The 22719-nt window shown below is 46.2% G+C and overlaps 1 protein-coding gene and 1 non-coding gene across 2 annotated transcripts in view; one reads left to right on the top strand and one right to left on the bottom strand.

Moving 5' to 3' along the window:
* Nucleotides 1-22719, bottom strand: part of Slco5a1 (solute carrier organic anion transporter family member 5A1) — a 157994-nt gene that overhangs the window by 120816 nt on the left and 14459 nt on the right. The gene's annotated exons all lie outside the window — the stretch shown is intronic.
* On the top strand, nt 13426-13529 carry LOC118579043. The gene has a single exon (XR_004944410.1). It is a non-coding gene; the product is annotated as a small nucleolar RNA U13 (small nucleolar RNA).

Below are 22719 nucleotides of genomic sequence, written 5' to 3'. Positions count from 1 at the left end.
TCCAAGGGGCCCAGGCTACATGTCAATCTGGCCGCAGAACCTGACAGTTATCCAGTGGTACCGGTTTCCAAGGCATGAAAGATGCAAGATTGAGAGGGCCATGAGTCTTGCACCACGGTGTTAGAGAGCTGAGAGTGGGCAGCGTATGGCAAGGTCAGAGTCCCTACAAAGAAGCCATGATAGATGGGAAAACTCACCCACTGTGAGTAACACCAGTGCCTGGGCTGGAATCTGGATATAAATGGAGAAAGAGAACTGAGCAGCAGCATGCGTTCATCTCTCTCTACTTCCTGGTTGTAGATATGATAAGGTGCTTAGGGTTCTCGACACTTTGAGTTCCCAGCCATGAAGGACTGTACCCTTGCACTGTGGATCAAAATAAGCCCTTTCTCCCTTAAGTTGCTTTTGTCAGAGTATTTTACCACGACGACAAGTAAAGAAACTAAGACACCATGCCAGCTCAGCTTGAAACCTACTAGCCTGGAATCTATCTCCTGGTGTTTGTCATAAACATATGACTCAAAGAGACCCAACTATTATAATATGTGAGACTGAATGATGTGATAATAACACCTTGTATCTCTTGTGAATAATGCTTCCTAATTACCTTGTTATATAAACTGATTATCACACCATAATATTAATTTAGTTCTAATAATGAATCAGATACTATAACAACATCATATCTGAGCATTTTATTCTATAAGTAAGATGCTCTCCCACTATATATCTTAACTGTAAAACAAGGAAAGTACTTCAACCAAATTCATAGCTTTAGTATAATCTAAGCTTCTCTCCCCACAAGAATGAATGTCTTGACTGTAGCAAGTGCCTCAAGGTATGTTCCCAAGATGCTAGATGCTAAGTCAGGAATTGAGAGCAGAGAGTTTGAGAGGATTGTAGACTATGTACTCCTGTCTTTAGGGGTTCTCTACCTAGTGTTGATGAGCCCAAATGTTTCCTCTCTAAGGCCCCAAAATGTTTATTTACTTGCAAATACTTGATAGATTTCAGAACTTTGTACAGATGTTCATTTTGAAGAAACACAATTATTCTCTGTGGGAGAAATGGGTCAAGGCCTAATGCACAATACACAGGCCCTTTTGTCAAAGAGGCCTTTCTTGACCACGTCTCAGCCACCACACAGCACAATCACCCTCAGCCAGTATATGAAATGTACCTACGTTATGAATTTGGATATGAAATATGATCACTGTTTGAACTTGGACCCAGCCACTTCAGTGTTTGGAAGGTTGTAGAAGCTTTAGAAGATTAAGCCTTGCTGGAGAAGGGGGTCACTTGTGCACACAGATAAATACTAGGGGAACCAGGAATATTAGACACACAATGGAAGAAATGTGTAACCTGTTTTCTACCCAGAAGGCTGGGAATGGATACAGTTAATAGCCTGGTGATCTCTGTGCTATCTGCAGGGCCAGACTGCATCTGGCTCCTCCAGACTCTTAGGTTTATCTCAGTCATTCTCCCTAGACCGATGGTTCTCAACCTTCCTAATGCCACAACCCTTTAATACAGTTCCACGTGTTTCTATGACCCTCAACCAGAAAATTATTGTTGTTGCCTCTTCATAAGTATAATTTTGCTACTGTTATGAGTCATAATGTAAACATCTGATATGCAGGATATCTGATATGCGACTCCTGTGAAAATGTTCAACCCCGAGGGGTCATGACCCACAGGTTGAAAACCACTGCCCTCGGCCCTTATCTTAAACATTGTTTCTCAGGCAATAGAACCCATCTTTACAGAAGAAGTCACGTGTACTTTGAAAAGAGTTTCAGTGTAATCATGTCTTAAGCTTGGTTGTACACACAGGATTGAGTTCATTATCACGAGAAAACTTTTTTCCCAAAATGGTGCTGTGCTTAAACATGCCTTAAATAAACTGCCCAGGTTCAGACTCTGGAAGTTTGAACCAACACCAGCTCCTGAGTGTTGAACCAGATTTCTTTCTTGCCTCATGGGGATCAACTCTGTGATGGCCCTGGTGTTTGTGGAGAAGTCCCACCCCCTACCTGGGGGCAGGCCTTGAGACTTCTGGCCTGGCCCCAATCCCTGTCCAATCTCTACTTCCTGATCTACTAAGATATGAGCAAGCAGTCTCTAGCTCCTTCTGCAACCTCAAGCAACTCCGCCACTATGCCTTGCCCACCTTGATGCACTAGGACTTCAATCATGAGCCGAAACAAATCCTCTCTCCTTGAGCTGCTTCTTGTCAGGTACTTGCCATAGCAACAGAAAAGGTAACTAATACATCTGCATATGGATGGCTTCTCTTCTGCCCATTCATTTATTGTTCTGTGAACAGTTTTGACCCAGATTGCTCAAAACCGGATGTGTAAGAAGTGGTGTTAGACAAGCAACACACCTCACTCACCCCACCCCCAAATCCTGGGAGAATCAGCCTAGAAGTGGAAAGGTACGTAAGATCTCTTTGAAGTCATTATGGAATGAGTCAGGAATGCTGAGGGTAAAGGATTGGGGAAGGAAGCCCCTTGACATTCTGAGGATGTCCTACATGAGCCTGTAACTCAGGCTGAGCCAGCAACTGAATGAGCAGAACCATGAGGAAGGAAGGCTGAGACCAGGTATTGACTTCAGGGTATCTGAAGAGATCAGAGAGCTGTTCACAAGTCTGCCACTCTATAACAGTGTTCCCTCCCAACTTCCCTACATCTCATAAGAGGGGACAAAGGGCTGGGCCTTCCCTGTTCCCCTAACCATCAAAGGACTCATCTTCCCCTGACATCAAAGGCAGCTTCCTGTATCAGCTCCCTCCATCCAAACACCCAAGGTTCTCTGATCACATCCGGTGCTCTCCCCCTCCCCACTTGCTGGGACTCTGTCACCAGCTGCCACCCAGAAAGGGCCAGTCTTGAGTGTTTCAAGGTAAATGAAGGAAGCAGAAGCTAAGTGTGACAAGGACACACCCGTAGCTAGTAGAGCATGATCTGTCACAGGAACAGAGACAAAAATACGAAAGCATGAAACCTCCATACAACCAGAACCGGGGGGCCGGGCGGTGGTGGCAGTACTCGGAAGGCGGAGGCAGGTGGATCTCTGTGAGTTCGAGGCCAGCCTGATCTACAGAGCTAGTCCAGGACAGGCTCCAAAGCTACAGAGAAATCCCGTCTCGAAAAACCAAAAAACAAAAACAAAACCAGAACCGGAGCAGTTTCCCATGTGTAAACTCCAGAAGTTCAACACGTGCATGAGTTGAGTCAGAGAGGCAGATTTCGGAAATACTGAGTTGTGAAATTACAGGTGCTATTTATTGTGCTTTGCTTACTTAGAACAAAAAAAATATTTCACTCAGGATACATATTCAATACATTAAACAGCTGAGCTGAGTGTTTGTCTCTCTTCATGCCTACACTCCCGCTCTGCTCATCTTCATCTGACTTGTGGTAAGCACCCACCTTGTTCCAGAGACTGTTAGGGACACAGGGGACATAAGAAACAGCAGCTCCCGACAGGAGCTCATGCCTAGCAGGACATTAACAGGGCATTAACACAGAAGCCCCACCACTGAGAACTGCCTAATTGGAGTTTACTACACTTAAAAAAAATCCAACACTCAAGCTGGGAGGTGGTGATGCACACCTCTAATCCCAGCCCTCAGGAGGTAGAAGCAGGTGGATCTCTGTGAGTTCCAAGCCAGGCTTGTCTACAGAGACAGTTTCAGGACAGCCAGGGCTACACAGAGAAACCCTAACTAAAGAAAAAAAAAAAAATCCAACACTCAACACTTTGATGATCTTCTCTAATAAGTGAATTTCCAAAGGCTTGCTTTGGGGTGATATTCACACAAATATTGATCATTGATCTGGCTATTAAAAAAAAGTCCAGATTGTCAGGATAAACAACAACATAGAGAAGTCAAAAATAAAATCAAGGAGAAAAGTATCTAAAGAAAGATTCTGTCTTCACATTTTTTAGAACAAAAGAGACTAGAGGAAGTTTGGTTAGGATGTTTTTATCAAACATCTCATTGATGGTCTCTCTCCATCCACAAGGCATTTGGGTGTCAGTAAAGACAAGCCTCACCAGAAACACTGTGATTTAGTTAAGGGAAGGAGGCAGGCATATAAAATATTAAAAGCATGGAATAGTATCATTTAGCTGCCAGAAAAATCACAAGCTTTCATGAGCCTAATGGCTGACTGAAACAGATCAATGCTTCTGCAATTTGCCAAGGAAGAAAAACTTACAAAGATTTCAACAAGCACACTCCTAAGCAAGATTTTGAAAGATGGAGTAAGATTTGGACACAAAGTGTTAGGAAAGCAAAGACAGTTGTACAAAAACAGTAGGAAAAGACAGAAAATAGAGAGAGGACTGCTTGGGATAGAGCAGAGAGAATAAATGTAGGAGCCTTCAAAGCAAAGCAGGAAGCTGAATTCCCCCCCCCCCCCCCCCCCCCCCCAGGGCCCAAAGAGTCCCCAGAAAAGGCTTAAGGGAGGGCGGGGGGAGTCTAAAATGAGCTTTTAAGAATACTTGTCTTGACTTCACTCAGCCTGGGAGGAGGGGACTAGACCTGCCTGGACTGAATCTACCAGGTTGAGCTGAATCCCCAGGGGAGTCTTGGCCCTGGAAGAGATGAGAATGGGGGATGGGCTGGGGGGAAGGGTGGGGAGGACAGGGGAATCCATGGCTGATATGTAAAAATTAAATTATAAAATAAAATAAATTTTAAAAAAAGAATACTTGTCTGGTTTCAAGTTGTAATTATTAAAAGGAAATCAAAAACAGCAGACTGCCAGTGGGATAAAGGGTTACTTACCTAGGAAGGGGAGCAAGGGCAATACTGGAGGGCAATACCAAAGGAGAGGAGGGGAGAAGGAAAATAATCACACTAAGGGTGTTTGAAAAGGCCACAGTGTGTGTGTGTGTGTGTGTGTGTGTGTGTGTGTGTGTGTGCGTAAATGAAGTTATGCTATTTGGGTCAACAATGCTATCCACAAGAGCCACTGACTATCAAACAAAAACCTCAGTACTAAACATAAAGAAAACCCGTTTGAGTTATGTATCAGGGACTCAAAGAGATCCCCAAAAACAATACAGGCTACTGCTACTGCCTGGGTTGCTCCCAGAGGTGGAAGGTAAGTACTGTTAAAGATATCATGTACTTCAGACATGTGACGTGGACTAATAGAGATAGGTCTGACCTGAAAGTCTATCCCCGCCAAGGACTAGCTTTCAGAGCACCAGAAGGTACGAGAAGGTACTACCCAAGCTGCCAAGGAAGAAAGCAACCAATAGTCCTATCCAGCTGTGATACCTGTGAACCACAACAATGACCAGCATGGCAAGATATCCCTAAAGGTGAGAGAGTGGCATCTGTGTCCTGGTGGTAATTGGACTCAAGGCTCACTCAACAGAAGGAAATCATGCCTGATACGGGAAAGATACCCAAGTACCCAGTGCTAGTGAGGTCGTGGGTCTTAGAGGAGAACTTTCTAGGAGCACTTTACTAAAGCAGAATACTTCCTCATTGCAGTCTTTTATTTATTTATTTATTTGTATAGTGTTCTTCTATCTGCATGCATGTCTGCCAAATACTTCCTCATTGCATTCTTTTTCATTTATGTATGTATGTATGTATGTATGTATGTATGTATGTATGTATGTATGCAGTGTTCTTCTATGCACGCCAGAAGAGGGCACCAGATCTGGGAATTGAACTCAGGACCTCTGGCAGTGCTCTTAACCTCTGAGCCATCTCTCCAGCCCCACCTCACTGCATTCTTTTTTTTCTGAGACAGGGTTTCTCTGTGTAGCTTTGCACCTTTCCTGGAACTCACTTGGTAGCCCAGGCTGGCCTCGAACTCACAGAGATCCGCCTGCCTCTGCCTCCCGAGTACTGGGATTAAAGTTGTGCACCGCCACCACCAGCCGGGCTGCATTCTTAATACTTATCCTGATACCCACAGATAAGTGTAGCTGTCACTCTTTGCAACAGATGGAGACCTTTACAAAACACTACAACTGGTCAAAATATAGAACAGACTATGGACTCGAACCCCAGAACCAATGGATAGACCTGAAACATAACTCTTGTGTCTCAGGCTCCGGAGACACCTCGGAAGAGGGGGCAGAAGACTGAAAGCCAGAAGACCAGGAAGTCTGTTGTGAGATTGTGTCTTCTAGAAATGATAGGAAGTTTTACCCATGATACTTCAACAATATGGCTGCCCAAACAGGACGTGAACAATGACAGCACCAATAGCTAATGTTGAATAGGGAACTACGCCCCTAGACAAAGAACTACAGGCAAATAACACCTGCTGAAAGAGGGAGACTTAGTCCTCACCAAGGATGAACCCGCTAATTCATTATCTAATATCAAATGGACAGCCCTGAAATCAAACACATGGAAGCAACACTAAATGGACTCGGCAGGTTATATAGTTACGTGTCTATGCGTTTATACATATATGCAATAATAACAAAGAAAAAGAACCCATGCATCTGAGAGGAAGAAAATGAGCTAGAAGAAGAGACATGGAAGGTGTGGGGGAGGGGAGGAAAGGGAAGGAGTGATGATACAATTTATTTTAATTTCTAAGAAAATTAAAAATATATACACGTATAGAAAGGAAAATGAAGGGCAGGAGAGCCCAGCAGCCTGAGTGTGAGGTAGTGAGATCAGAGCTAAGAGGGGATGGTGGGTGGGGGTGCAAGAGACATTTAGAAAAAAGAAAGTGGAAAACTGTAAGTAATGGGACCAAGAAATCACATGACCCATCTCTATTATCTTTTTGTTTGTTCTTTATGTTCTTTAACTAGAGTAACACACAAACACACACACACACACTGCCCAATATTTTTTCCACCTCCATCCTAAATCTTGTTTTTGTCCATGTATATTGTGTGTACTTGTGGAGGTCAGAGGATAGGGTCCAGATATTGCTCCTCAGGGTCCATCTACGTGTGCGCGCGCACATATGTGTGCTTGTGGAGGAATGAAGTTCACTTTGAACATCTTCCTTATCATTCTTCACCTTTTTTTCTTTTCTTTTTCAAGACAGGGTTTCTCTATGTAGCCCTGGCTGTCCTGGAACTCACTCTGTAGACCAGGCTGACCTTGAACTCACAGAGACCCACCTGCCTGTGCCTCCTGAGTGCTGGAATTAGAGGTGTGCGCCACCACTGCCTGGCCATTCACCTTATTTTTTGAGACAGGGTGTCACTGAACCCAGCGCTCTCTGATCAACTTGATGTGCTCTGGCTCACAGATGTCTCCAGCCATGGTGGTGGGAAGGACAGGGCAGTGTGCGTCATGGTGAACAAGAAGGAGAGAGAGGGATGCCTCTGTGTCAGCCTTTCTTCTTTCTCCCCTCTACAGTGGTGCTGGCCTTGTTCTGGTCAGACCTTTCCTGTTCAGAGGACCCTCTTGGGTGGTTTTCACTTAACTTGCCGGCACTTCTCAAGCTAATCAAAATGACAAGGAAGAACTCAGGCCTGAGAGCCATACTGATTCAGGTCACCTGTGTAGGCTACCCTTGGCCCCCTCAGGTCCCGACCACACTCTGAATGAGATTCAGTTGACAACATTCCCAAGGTGCAGACTCAAATACAGCTGCTTTCAGTTTAAATCATTAACAAATACCCCTGTGTCTTCCCCACCCACCTACCCAGCCCCTGGAGTTGAAGCAAATGAGGCCAGAAAATACCCATTTAAAGTAACTCTAGCTGATAAAACACTAACTAACTTGGATGTTAACCCAAGAGTTTTACTTTTTGATTTTATATTATTTTTATGCCTCCAAAAAAACTCCTCAGATATCACCGGGTGTGCCCCCAGTACAGGTGAAGTGGAAGCAGGAAGATCGGGTGTTCAAGGTTATTCTTAGCTACACAATAAGCTTGAGGCCAGCCTTGGCTGCATGATACCGTAAGCCAACCACGACCACCCCCAAAAAGAGGAAGGGAATGGGGAAAAAGAAAGCCTGCCATACCCACAGAGGAAATAGATAAATGTCACAGCCATGAGTGACTGCTTATATTCAAGTCAGCCATGAGCTTCGTGACAATAAAAGTCTGTGTTACAACATTTTCCCACACAGTACATTACCAGAGAACTTAGGCTTCATACGTTTCTCAACTTCAACAACATTCTTAGGATTTAGAGTTCCATACTCCCAGACAGAATTTATTTTAATTACTTGTCTGTGAAGAATTCATTTGCAAGCTACAGATAATCTCCATGGAAGCATCTGATGAATGTGTTTTTATGTGTCTCTTCCAGGGTTTCCTCTCTAGCCTAGCTTACTCAAAGCCACAAAGAGATTGGGGTGGGGGGTCAGTAGTCATTGTTCATAGTGCCCTAGGGGCCCCCAAGGAGCAGGGAGTACATGAGCCCCAGGTACATACTAGCAAGACATCAGAGCACATTCCAAAACCTAGTCCTACAAACCCAGGTCCTTGTTATTCATCTCTGTCATCCGAATCCCTTAAAAGGAACATCCCACTAGATCAAGATTTACCAAGTGGGTTTCCAAGAGTCCCAGCCTCTGAGGTGGTTGTGGGACTAAAAGTTTCATGATGTAAGTTTGTATCTTAGTCATCAAAGATGCTGTGGTTTAGACACGGGATGTCCCCACAGTTCCCTGTATTGGAAGTCAGGTCCCCAATGTGGTGATCTTAAGAAGTGTTGGGAGTTGGAGAGATGGCTCAGCAGTTAAGAGCACTGACTACTCTTCCAGAGGCCCTGAGTTCAGTTCCCAGCAACCACATGGTGGCTCACAACCATCTACAATGGGATCCGATGCCCTCTTCCAGCATACAAGTGTACATACAGATAGAACACTCATATACATAAAATACATAGATAACTAAATCTTTCTTTAAAAAGTATTGGAGCTGGGTGGCACATGTCTTTAATCCCAGCTCTTAGGAGGCAGAGGCAGTTGGCTCTTCATGGGTTTGAAGCCTGACTCATCTACAAAGTGGGTTCCAGGACAGCCAGAGCTGTTACACAGAGAAACCCTATCTCAAAAAACAAAACAAACAAACAAAGTGTTGGGACAGTTTTGAGGTAGGAGTGGAAAGTTTTTAAGTCATGTGGGACATTGTCCTCAGAAGGGATCCCCACGGCTCTCGTGGGACTACAGTCTCCTGGTCTTCTGGCTCACCGTGAGATCTCTTCCTCTCACACACTCCAAGTGACTCTATCCACCATGGGGTGACAAGCCAAGGAGCCTGGGCCACCCTGCCTGGATTTTCAGCTGCTAAAACTGTCAGTTAAATTGAGAAATGATCATCTTTATAAATTATCCAGCTTTGAGTATTTTATGACACCAATTTTTAATAGACTTAATACAAAGGGATGAATAAAAACTGGAGGTTGGATGAATGAAGAGGAAAGAAAGGGGAAAGAGAGGACATGACTGCTCCTAGGTATGGTGCAGAAAGTTTATTATAGATATGTGGGCGAGCATAGCCAGAGGCAGAGACATCTGGGAGATCCCAGAGGAAACATGACCAGACTGAGCTGGGGGGCAGACGGGGAGAGAGGGGGCAGAGAGAAGGCCAGGTGCAGTAGCCAGGAGAGCAAAGGTACTAAAAGGTTGGGTAACCAAAATGTCTGGATTATACAGGGAAGAGTATCTCAGGGAAGGGCAGCCCAGTCCCTGGTCTGGAAAAGTTTAGTGTATGAGGTGGGGTATGCCAGCCATACCCTATAACAAGTAGAGACTGAAGGATGCTGGGAGAATCTGGTGGCCAGGTCAGCCTTGATATGTTAAATAGGCACCTCAGCCATTTGTGCCGGGGTTTGAGGCTTAACCTTGATGAAACCAGCATTTCATGAACTTTTTGGTTAGATGACTGATTTCAAGAGTGAGTCTGATTCTTCTGTTGCCTTCTCTGTCCCCGCTGCTGCCATTTGCTGCTTCAAGACTGGACTCCTTTCTGCTGAGTTTGAACACACCCAATGCCTTCTAGGCTCTCAGACCAAGCCCTTGTCAAGAGGCCCACCTCCCCCATGAGGTCTTGCCTGGCCACCGCTCTATGGCAAAGTGTCCTCTTGTTTTTCTTTCCATCGTAACCTGCAGAACATGGCATGGTGTGCCTAGTCTCGTTTTGTGAGTTTTAGTGCATATAAGAGGAAAGGGAGTTGGCAGAATAAAAACAAACCCCATTTCCTCGAAAGCCCCTTTAAAATTCAGCCTTTTGACTAGGTTCTCCATAACCTCACACACACATCTGCCAACTGCACTAAAGTCGGGTTCCTGGAGACAGGAGCCCTGGCCGTGTGTCACTGTATCCCAGCTACTTAAACACTCTGAATCAAGGACTGACTCTGTCATTGCTGACTATAAAGACTGGATGCTGTTGTCATGCTCTGGCCTCTCTGATTCTTGGTCTCTCACTGGGAATGTGCTTCTCAGGCCTCACCCTAGAGCTGCTGTCCTGATCCCCAGGGACCCCGATGTTTGCTGATGTCAGAGCTCCTGAACTAAGACATCTTCAGGATAAAGCAGCCACAGAACTCTAAAATTTCGTTGTTTGTGAGCAATCCCTTCTACTACTGAGAGCATCTGATGGAGAAATGAGCAAATTTCTAGTTTCATTATTCTAGGATTATCATGTATAGCAACACACTGCTTTCCCCGCCAATAGAAATAATTCTTTAATTAGGACACAATGTCCCACTGAGAATTAATCAGCTTATCAGCTACCACCAAACACTCGAGGGCCAGTTTACCATCTGCCATAACAAAAAAAAAAAAAAAAAAAAATCCTTCTCAACACAAGCCAATCATTTGGTTATATTCCCAATGATAATATAGAAAACTTGGTTAGTTTTTTTGTTTTTGTTTTTGTTTTTTTAGCTGAGGATCAAACCCAGGTCCTTGCGCTTGCTAGGCAAGCACTCTATCACTGAGCTAAATCCCCAACCCGGTTAGTTTTAATACAGAGAAACACTCAGGAGAATAATGTATAGTCACATTTACTTATTTTCATTTCCCATCAACGGCAAGTTGGCAATGGGTCAATCTTTTCTTTATTTATTTTTTAATGGACGACACCAAATTAATGTCATGAATATTGTGCACAAATCGAAATGCCTTCTAGGGCCCTCTACATCCTGACAGCAGTACAGGGCCAAAGATGCCCAATAAGTCCTGCTTCTCGGCCCTTCTCCCCATTCCCATCACATGACCCTCTCCTTTTCTGGCCTGGTCCCACTCTTCAATCCAGGTAGGCCTCAGGAGCAGCAACTGCCATCCTGAGCTACAAGGCTCCTTCCCTCTTGGAGGTTCCACAGCCTCCAGCAGCGGGCATGGCCACCGGCCACAGAGCTGCACACCACCCTGTCCCCACTGTCAGCCACCCTGGGGTTCACCAGGCAAGGCACAAATGTTGAGCTCATAGGCTGCAGACAGCACCACTGCCCAGCAGGACAAACAGCCCTACTCAGTAATGACAGGTTTCTGAGGGAGCTCCAGGCCTCCGTACATCTCATCTCTCTGTTGTTGGTGCTGGCAGCCCCGGGCTCATCGGGCATGACCTTTGTGCTTGCAGCATGCTGACTGAGTCACGGTGACTGAGGGAGATTTGTCATTCTCCATGTGTGCCCTTCCTTCAGTCTTTCCTTCCAGTTTTCTGAGTCCACTTTTCAAAAGCATCTTCCCAGAAGGCTTGCCTTTTTTTTTCTTCTTAGTTGTTCCAGAGCTACTGTGGGCTCTGCAGATCCGTTTCCTGCTGTGGCATTTCCCTTCAGGGCCTCCATGGGTCTCTCAGACTCCTTGGAGCTGCAAGGTGGGTGGCGATGGCCGCCATCATTTTTTTCAAAAAAGCAACCGTGACTTCTTATCAAGTGACAAATAACAAGAAATCGGCTAAGATGGGACAATACATCAATCTGTGTTTGTGTGTGTAGGAGGTACACACACACACACACACACACACACACACACACACACACACACACAAATGATGAGGTCCCACTATTCAGCTCAGGCTTCCTCATAATATTGATCCTCCTTTCTCAGCTCCCCAAGTTCTGGGATTACAGGCTGTGTTCCCACACTTAGCTGGAGAGGAAGAATCTGAGTGGACAGTGTGAGGGGAACCTTGCCATGAAGGAATATTGGGAGGTGGGAGATGGAGGGCGAGGTGGGATGGTGGTCAGAAGACACACTAACATCTGCGTTGTAGAAGCAGGTCACATACCAGATGAGTGTTAACATTGCCCGGGTTTCCATGTGCCTTTTGTGGTACTCTGGATCTCTGAGTTTAGACAATAGCATTCCCAGTACACGATACAACCAGTCCAAGAAGCAAGGCATTTTCATTAGGCTCTAAGACCCATACCTTAAAAATCAACAAGTAGTGGACTTGCTTGTAATTTCTGAATGTGTCCCTGATGTTCTCTCTTAGTGTCTACAAATGACTTTCTCAAGGAACAGGCTGTTCAGTGTGAAAAAAAAGAAAAAGGAAAACCAGAAGAAGAAAGTTACTTGTTTCACGTTATTGACACTCTGGGCAGGAGGCTGCTCTTAACACCAAGGAGGAGCAAGGTGGCCAAGCTACAGTACAAGTGAAACACTACCCCAGCTGGAGAGTGAGCCCCTGCCAGAGCCCTTGGCCTAAGGTCCTCACCACACTCAAACACACACCCACTACAGGAGACCATGCTTCCAGACCCGCATTACAAGTACTAAATCCTTAATCACCTGGAGCTTCGTAGACTAAATATAGCCAGCAGGCTGGAAACGCAGCTCAGTTGGCCAAGTGCTTACCACACCAGTGCAAGAATCTGATTGGTCCCCAACACCTACATAAAATCATAATAATAAGCCAGGTGTTGGTGACACACACCTTTAATCCCAGCACTCGGGAGGCAGAGCCAGGTAGATCTCTGTGAGTTCGAGAACAGCCTGGGTCTACAGAGCAAGATTCAGGACAGGCACCAAAACTACACAGAGAAACCTTGTCTTGAAAAACCAAAAAAATAAAAACAATAATAAACAGCTGTGGCGGCACATGACTATAATCCCAGCATTGGAAGTTGAGGGCACGTTGGTCTCTGGAACTCATTGGCCAGCCAGCCTTATTTGGCAAGTCCATAGACTCAGTGAGAAACCCTATCTCAAAAACCAAGTAAACAGCTCCTGAGAATGACACCTGAAGTGGACCTCTGACCTCCACATGAATGCACACGCATGTGTACACATACAAACATACAGCATACATGCATGAGTAAATAGACACACATAGAGAGAAATAAATATATAGTGTCAAAAGGCAGGGGGTGACTGCTTCCCACCAGGGAGTGATAGCTGTCACTCAAGATTGGTGACTTTAGGGGCTCATTATGTAGCTCGGTGGCAGGTCCCTCACTTCCGCTCCAGCACTGTGAGTGCCGGAGAGTCTGGAGAGCCATTGCTCAGAATCCTCTCGCGGATCCTACGTCTGATGACTGGGTTTTCACATGGCCGCCTGAGATGTGCCTCCCAGAATCCTAGTCAGAGCATCAGTGCATTCCCCGTCTCACACGGAAAAAGTGAGAACAGGAACGCCTGCGCAGACCATTGTCCCCTAAAGCACAAGCTGATTTCAGAAGATGACTGATGTCTAGCCACACCTTCCCAGTCCTAGACTGCTAGCAACCAATTTAAAAAAATAATAATAATAATACAGCTTCAAACAAGAGAGGTTTGCTGAAATACCCACAGAAGCACACACACACACACACACACACACACACACACACACACACACACACACAAAAGGAAAAAAAAAACCTCTCATGGGAAAGTCCCAGCAGCTAGTCTCTATTTACCAATGCACAGCTTCCAGCTTCCTAGAAGCCCCAGGAGGAAGAGACACGATGAAGCATTCCTGGTTCCCTGTCCCCGGGGTGCTCACATTGGGGCTTTCCTAAATCCTGAGACCCCAAGAGAAAAGCTTTTGCCGTTATCGTACCTTAAACCACTCGATTTTACTAAATATTTGCAAAATAAATGAGAACTAGAAAGAAGGCAGAAGCGCAGGAACAGCTGCACACTTGCTTTCCTTGAGTGACAGGCTCTGTAGACACCAGTGGGGGCTGGGGAGATGAGCTAGAATGCTTGCTGTGCCAGCCTGAGGATCTGAGTTCAAATCCCCAGCACCTACCTAAAAAACAGGCTTGACCGCTTCTGCACCTCTAACCCCAACATGGTGGAGGGCAGGGGTGGGGGGGTCAGTGGGATGTGCTGGCCGCCAACCCAGCTGTAGGTTCCATGAGAGACACTTCCTCAAGGAAACACGGCAGGGGGTGGTAGAACAGGATGTCCGGCATCCTCCTCTGGATTCCACATGCCCACAAATGAGCACATGTGCGTGCACACACACACACACACACACACACACACACACACACACGCACGCACGCACGCGCATGCACACACGCGCACACACACATAGAGACAGAGACAGAGAGCTTTACTGATGTCCTTTGATTCCCAGACCAGCTCACAATGATCACTGTAGCAGCATTAAAAGCCAAAAACTCCCAAGGCCTGCACAAGAACTAAAGTACCCTCCTGTCATCCAAATAGTACACAGCGGCTTCCCATCATTCAGCGCAGCTGCTGGAGAGTTAAAGCCTGGTCCTTAGCAGCAGTGGGAGACCCAGGGCTCCTTGTCACGTGAGTGTCAGGACTTCTCAGAAGCCAGAATGTGAACCTCTGTGACAGGTGAAAGCAGACTTAGAGACAAAGCCAAAGTATTCCTTTGAAGGGAGTTTTTTCTGACTTTGTCTTGTAGGGTGGTGGTTTTCATCATCTGGGAAGCTCTCATAAAGGACACATTATATTTTCAGTGGGAGTGTATCCCTACTAAATTAGAGTTCGGCAGGGACAAGGGGCAAAGTCTACATTTTTGAAGGCTATTTCTCAAGTAATTATGATGTTCACACACATTTAAGAGGCTCTAGGTCCTCATGGTCCAGGTTGCCTGAAGCATCCACAGGCCCCCAATACCATGAGGCTCTCAAGTAAGTGAAAGACATCCACGGTCCAGCCTGTCTGAAACACATATGTGCCTGCCAAGCACCACAAGGTGCTGGGCTGTTGTCAATATAATGAGTAAGTGTATGGTGGTGAAATCAGAGAGAAAGAGAGGCAGAATGGTTGGTGTGCTGTGGTAGGAGGCTGTTCTGAAGAAGTAAGGGCTGTGAGGAATGAGCTGATGTTGGTGGCCTGCTTGCCACTGGGAACCAGGGTGACATCCGGGCCTGGGCTGCTGCCTACAGCCATAGCTGGGTCTTCAACAGCCAGGGTCTGTAGTGGGTAGCTGTTCCAGCTTTGACCTGAAAGTACTACCCCCATTGAGGCTTCTGTAACTGTCACGCCTAGAAGGTGGAGCTGAGAGAGGACCCCTGAAGACTCAAGATCCGGATGGACCAGCTCTCTTGGTTCCTGGATCCTAGATGCTGGAGGTAGACTGAGCAGAGTTCTCCAGAGAACACCACTAGACTGCACTTCACTTTTCCTGGACCCTGTAACCTATCCCTTTACTTGTAAGATACCCCACAAAATAAACCTCCCTTTTAAGTACGTGGAGTTGCCTTAATATTGGGCACCAGGGTCTGTGTTGATGTCCAAGGCTTCAGTAACCACTGAAGGCCATGGGGATGACCAGGGTCTGGTCAAACACCTGAGTCCATGTTAGCCTACGAGGGCCATGCTTCCACTGGAGCTATGCTAATCTGGATGGCCTGTGCTACCACCCGGCACCATGGTGACATCTGAGCCTAAACTGAGTAAAGGGGCCATGTCTGGGTCTGTGACCCTAGAGCAGCCAAGGTGGGTCTGAGTTGATGTCCATAGCTCCTGATACCATCAAAGGCCATGCTGATGCCAAGGATCTGGGATGCCACCTGGGGCCATGTAGGTATCCAAGGGACAATCCGCTGTAGGGGCTATGCTTATCTAGGTGGGCTGCACTGCCTGGGACCATGGTGACATCTGAGCCCAGGCTGCTGCATGGGACCATGTCTGGGTCCCTGGTCCTGTCACAATCAAGGTCTGTGATGTTCTGTAGCCCATGATGCCACCAAAGGCTACACAGATGCCTAGGGTCTAGGCTGCATCCTGTGGCCACACTGGTGTCCAAGGGCCATACTGCTACTGGGGCCTTGGTGTCGTCTAGTTCAGGGCTGCTGCCGAGAGCCATGTCTGGGTTCATGGCCCTACAGCAGCCAAAATCTGTGTTGATGTCTGTGATTCCTGATACCATTGAAGGCAATGCTGATGCCAGGGGTCTGGGCCACCACCTGTAGCCATGTTGGTGTTCGAGGGCCTTGCTACCATGGGGGCCATGCCAATCCACATGGCCTGTGGAGACACATGGGACCAGGACCAGGCTGCTGCCATGGGCCATGTCTGGATCTGTTGTGGGAGCCCGTTTTCAGGTTCCTCGTGGCTATACCCAGCAGGTCCACATAGAGAGGATGATTAGGACCATGGGCCTGAATGCAGGTGTCCGAGATGGTCTGCACTTGGCTGTGCTAGGGAGAGGGCTTTTGCTCCACCCCTTGGTGTCTCTATAAATACCCTGACGCAGAGACAGTCAGGGTCCATTGGAATAGGTTCCAGCCCCTCTCGAGGCTCTCCTTTATTTTCTATCCATTTATCTCTACAGTCTAAATTTTTCTATCTAATATTTCCTGCTGCTCGAACTCAGGAAAACTCTGGGGAGCTGTGGGGGTTGATGGATAAACACCCCACAGTCTGTGGCCCTCTAGCAGCCAGCGTCTAGGCTGATATCCATGGCTCGTGTTACCGCTGGGGGTCATGAGAACCATGCATGTTGAAATCCAAGGACAATGGTGAGCCAGCCCTGTCCCTCACTGGCTGCAGGGTAGCTGGCCCTGCCTCTCACTGGTCACTGTAGCAGGAGAGCTGGCACACCCCCATAGGGGAGCTGACCCCAGCACTTGGGAGAGATGGCCCATCCCACACCACAGTCATGGGAGAGGGAGAGCTGGCTCTGCCGCTCATCTGAGGGGGTGATCCCAATGGCTGAACTGAGCAGTTCAAATACCACCCAGACCCACATCCTGGGCCTTGGGTTGACCCACCCTAACAGCTGCCCCATCTTTGACCTGCTGGAGTGTTTGAAGGGACTGGTCTTGCAGAATGAAAGCCACAGGATCCCCATGACTCAGGGCAACAACAGGATATCCAAGAGGATTTTTGATGAGGGCCCAGTGATGGTGTACCAGAAACCAGAGGCCTTGAGCCAGACCAACAACTCATTGAAATGAACATTTTTCAGGTGGGGCAGATTGGACAAAAGGGTGCATGATACACCATAGCTCCTGATGCCTCTAGGACGAATGAAGAGGTGTTGGAAAGGTGGAGGACTGAAGTGGGTTTACTGGTTTTTGTTTGTTTTTAGTTAATTTGGGGGGCATACTGCAGGGGTGAGGGGCAGATGTGGAGGGACTGGGAAGTGAGCAGGATTGGGGTGCATGGTGTGAAATCTCCCAAGTATCAATAAAAAATCATGCTTAAATTAAAAAAAAATCATCCTACAGTTGGTGATGTTGCTCAACTGGTCATGTGCTTGCCTAACATATACAAAGCCCTAGACTGGGTATCAGCATCACATAAATTGAGTATGTTAGTCCATATTTATAATCCAGCACTCAGTGGCAGAGGCAGGAGAATCAGAAATTCAAGATTATACTCAGCTACATAGAGAATTTGAGTTCAGCCTGGATGTTGGAGCTGTTTGGGAAGAATTAGGAAGTGTGGCCTTGTTGAAGGAGGTTATGTCACTGGGGGCGGACTTTGCGGTTTCAAAAGCCCACTGTCTTGCTAATTAGTGCTCCGTGTATGTGTGTGTGTGTGTGTGTGTGTGTGTGTGTGTCTGTGTGTGTGAGTGTGTGTGTCTGTGTGTGTGAGTGTGTGTATGTGTGTGAGTGTGTCTGTGTGAGTGTGTGTATGTGTGTGTGTCTGTGTGTGTGTCTGTGTGTATGTGTGTGTATGTGTCTGTGTGAGTGTGTGTATGTGTGTGTGTGTGTGTGTGTCTCTGTGTGTGTCTCTGTGTGTGTCCTATTTCCACATAAGGGCACTCAGTTGTCACACCAGTACCACGCCTGCTGCCGTGCTCGCTGCCCTGCTGTGAAATGGACTCACCATCTGGAGCCCTAAGCTCCATCAAACTCTTCATTCTGTCCATTGCCTTGGTCACAGTATCTTCTCACAGCAACAGAAAAGTAACTGAGACATCCAGCCAGCCTGCCCGCCTCCTAAAACAGGCAAGACCCTGTCTCAAAAAATAATTTATTTCTTATTTTACCCATAGTAAGATTGAAAATGCATCCATTAAGGAGCAGTGATGCCATGTGAACTGTTTGACATGTTCTGAAACATGCCTTTGACATGACTGCTCTGCATGTGGAGCAATCCTATCGAGTCCCAACAGCATGTACAAGTTGGAGAAAAGCACAAAAGAAAGCCATTGCTACGCCTATTAGCACACTGCAAATTAATTCGTTTTAAAGAATCAAGGGAACTTCTAAATGATATCGATGCTACAGAGTAAGTATATATCTAATGAAAATTCCCAACAAAAGGACAGCACATTAGAGACAAAAGATCATAGCAAATTGGGTGATAAAGTCGGCAATAAAACATCTAGGGGGAAATGGGTTTTTTATTGAGTAGCAATATTAGCACACACAGTCACCTGAGAGCACCGTTGGCAGTGGCCTCCTAGGGCGCACTCCGAAACATTAATTCAAATTAACTCACATTAGAGCACTCAAGACTCTCAATCAGTAGGAGTGAATTAAAGCAAAGGGTATAATCAACCAATAATGTCCGAGGAGGTGCTGAAGATCCCCGCGGGAGCCCACAGATTCAGCTGTAAGATTGCTCTGTGGCTTTGATTAGAGGATTAATAGCCCTCAAATTAATATCCCAGAAGATGAAGAAAAGGAGGAAACTCAAACATGAAAGGGTCATTTGTTGGCCAGATTTTGTGATTGGTAAGAAATAAACCCCAAGATTGAACATACACATTGGAGACATTCTTGGAAGTCATACAGAAAGTATGAGTATGAATTACCTTAGCTAAAGGTCCACACCAAAGCAAAGAACCATAGTCCATGTAGTTATTTATGTTTAAGTTATTATTTAATTTATAGGCAGTTCACCTTTCTAATATGTATTTTAAGTTTCTATTAAAATATTAAATAATATTAATTATAATATTATAATATTAATTGTAATATTAAATAATATTAATATTAAAATACTATGTATTTTAAGTTTCTATTTTTTTAATCTATCGGTTTCTCTGTGTGTTTGTTTTTGGAGACAGGGTTTCCTGTGTAGCTCTAGCTGTCCTGGAACTTGCTCTGTAGACCAGGCTGGCCTTGAACTTACAGAGATCCCCCTGCCTCTGCCTCCTGAGTGCTGGAATTAAAGGCTTACAGGTGTGCACCATCACTCCTATCCACCATCTGGTTTTTCTCAAAACCAGGCAAATATGGCTTTGAGCCTGAAAATGAGCCAATATACTCTAAAATCAAATGTTTAAAGAAAATGTGCCATAATCATTTTGCATATTTTAATAATTTAGGTGAATTGACAATTCATCATTTAAAAGTGTCTGTAAGTATATCAATACTAAAAAGAAAAGGAATATTTAACTCTCTTTAACCTAAAACATTTGCCACCAAAGCAAATATGACAATGTTGTTTGGTATAGAAATTTTTGCTTGCTTTTGGTTTTCTGAGATAGTACCTCGTTATGTACCCTGGGCTGGCCTTGAATTCATGGTCTTCCTGCCTCAGTTTCCTGGGGGCTAGAAATAAAGGAATGGACCAACATGCCCAGAATTTACATGTAAAATTTAAAACATGAAGAAAGACAAGCAATCTAAGCCAAATGTAGACAAATTTGCCAAACAAAATGTGAAAAAAAACTAGACTCGCCTGAGTCATTTAAAACCAGCCTGGGCAGAATATTTAAAAGCCCTGAGTCCCCAGGGCCACTTACAAGATGACAGTGTAATCACCATTACCAGTATAATGCCACGTTAATTATTATTATTATTATGTTATCTTCCATGTACTGAGATACAGCCACTGACCAGGCTGGGTACAGGGGGAATGCAGTGTAGTCTTGCTTCTGGGTTTGGGTTTTGTCTTTGCAGCAGAATGAGTGAGCCTGACTCTTCTTCCCTGCCTCCAGAAGAAAAGAAACAACATCCATAAGTTGACAGGACAATGTGGGTACTTACTCACAGGGAGCTCAGGCCTAGGATCACAAACCTCATTTACATCTGCTCTGCCTGATCCAGTGAGTTCACCAGCCATTGGCACAAGACAACCCAAACAGAGGATCACAGCTGCCCATACCTGTGCATGCTTTTTCTGTCTAAACTACATGCCAGGCAAGGGCGTGCCAGAGCCGGAGACCCAGAGAGGTTCAGAGAACTTGAAGAAGCCCCACCAGTGGTACTGGCCAAGCCATAGGCAATGGCAATAGAGACTAAAGTCAGCAGCCTGGAAAGATCACTAATTAGAGCTGAGGAAACCGTCTGCCGGAATCCGAGGGGACCAAGCTGAGTGCAGGAACTGAAGCCCTGGGCAATGAGCAGACAGTGAGAAGCGCTTGTACAGAGTGTATTGGTGGAAAATTTGGGGTAGGAAGTGGGGCCTACAAAGACAGCCTCTGAGACAGCCAAAAGGTGTCTCTGTGGTCAGATGTGGACAGACCAGAGCTGGTGGAGTTCTGAGCGAGACAAGATAGAAGGAAGTGTAACCGTCACTAGGAACCAGATGGCTAGGAGTTATGCCAGCACAGATCACCTGGACCACTGGGGAGCCCCATCTCAGACAGCATTCTCCACACTTTTGCTCCATCTTAGGAGAGGACTTCAGTAGGAAAATCAAGCCATCTGGCCTTGATTCTCTTGATTTGCCCATCTAGGCTCTGAATGGAATACCAAGACACGGTAAACTCAGTAACATAGACAGAGGAGGCAGGAGAGGCTTTGACTGAATCTGTTGGCTATAAATTCACCCTGGAGAAAGATGGCTTGAAGCAACCCAGAAAGTGTTCTGGAGCCATTTCCCCCTCTAGTTTTTTTGCCTTTGTGCCCTCACCTCTGACGCTCTCAGACACTCACATGCTTACACATGAGACATGTACCTGTGTAAAGGCAGCGAAACAAGGCTCAACCCTGGCTCCAGGGCCCTAATCTGCTGCTTTGGACTGTCTGCCCCACCTTCCCACTTACACCAAAGCTCGTGAGTCAATGCATCATCCAGTGGACTGCCCATGGGGTCAAAGGCCCATCCCAGGAACCACAAACGCTGACTGGAGACCCAAAGATATTTCAATGTATAGAAAATAGAAAAGGGGTAAGGAGAGCCTGTGAGGTGTGGGTTTTCAGGGACGCCTCCCTGTGCTCCTTAGCAATTAAACGTGATTATAGCCAACAGCCCACATAGTAATTATCAGAAGCCCATAGCAAAGGCATCTCTCACTGGAAAGCTATTTACAACCCAAAAGCTTTGTCTTTATAGAGAGGATATCAGCAATCACCCAGACATGGGGTAGCAGATTCCTGACATCGCTGGGGGTTGTGTGATGGATGCCTGCAGAAGAACAGCTGCCCTGCAGAAAACACCCTGAGGGAAAGAAACCACAAGCCTGGTCCCTTCTGGCCCAGGATCAGTCCAGAACACAGTAACCCAAACAAGTGCAGTCAACACTGATGCACGCACTATGAGGCAAGCAACCAGTTCAGAGAAACCACAGTCATTCCCTGCCAGCTACAACACAAGCTCACACCACTGTTCTCCCAAACAGAAGTAAGTTTCTTGTTCAGTCCTTTGTAAAGTGTGTGTGTGTGTGTGTGTGTGTGTGTGTGTGTGTGTGTGTAAGGGAAATGCCGATATGTGTGTGGCGATCAGAGAACAACTTGCAGAAAGTCCTGCTCTCCTTCCACTACCCGGGTCCCAAAGACCGAATTCAGATCATCAGGCTTGGTGCCAAACACCTTCACCAGCGGAGCCGTCTTGCTGGCTCTGGTTTTCTTTTCTTTGCCTGTTGACTCGCTTGCCAAGCCTAGCCTTGTCTTAGGTGCTTCACACACCTTAACGTACAAGGGTAGGCTACCGTCCATGTATTAACAGGGGCAGGGAGAGTGTGGCATCCATCCCCAGTTAAATGCCTGGCCAGGACAGAGCTGTGGTTACTTCAAAGCCAGGCAGCCAAGTTCAGCAATCACAAGCGGCAACTGCCTTACACCTGCTTCACTGGGATCTGCAGCGCAGAAGGTGTGGGAGAAACAGAGAGGAGTTCTTCTAGTTCAGTCCTATCCATTTACAAATGCCCACACCAAAACCCAAAATATCACGTGACTTGCTGGAGTCCACACAGCTGACAATCATCTCACTCATCCAGGTAATGGTGCCAAAGAAATCATCAGACTAGATTGTAAATTTCTCGGGAATCAGGAACTCATCTTGGGGGTTAATTTTAGCACACACAGTACTGCCCACTGTTCCAAGCCCGACTAAGACTCTACAAAACCACAGATTAGATTAGAAGGCGTCGAGACAACTCGCTTGGCAGAAAGGGAAACCAAACTCCCGAAAAGGTTACATGATTTGGTCACTCGTGGTACTGAATACAGTTGACTTTCTGTCAAATCACAAGCCAGCCGCCTCT

Source organism: Onychomys torridus, chromosome 2, assembly GCF_903995425.1.
Source record: "Onychomys torridus chromosome 2, mOncTor1.1, whole genome shotgun sequence".
NCBI lineage: Eukaryota > Metazoa > Chordata > Mammalia > Rodentia > Cricetidae > Onychomys > Onychomys torridus.
Note: the sequence above shows the minus strand (reverse complement) of the source record. Positions and strands in the feature narration are given on the sequence as shown.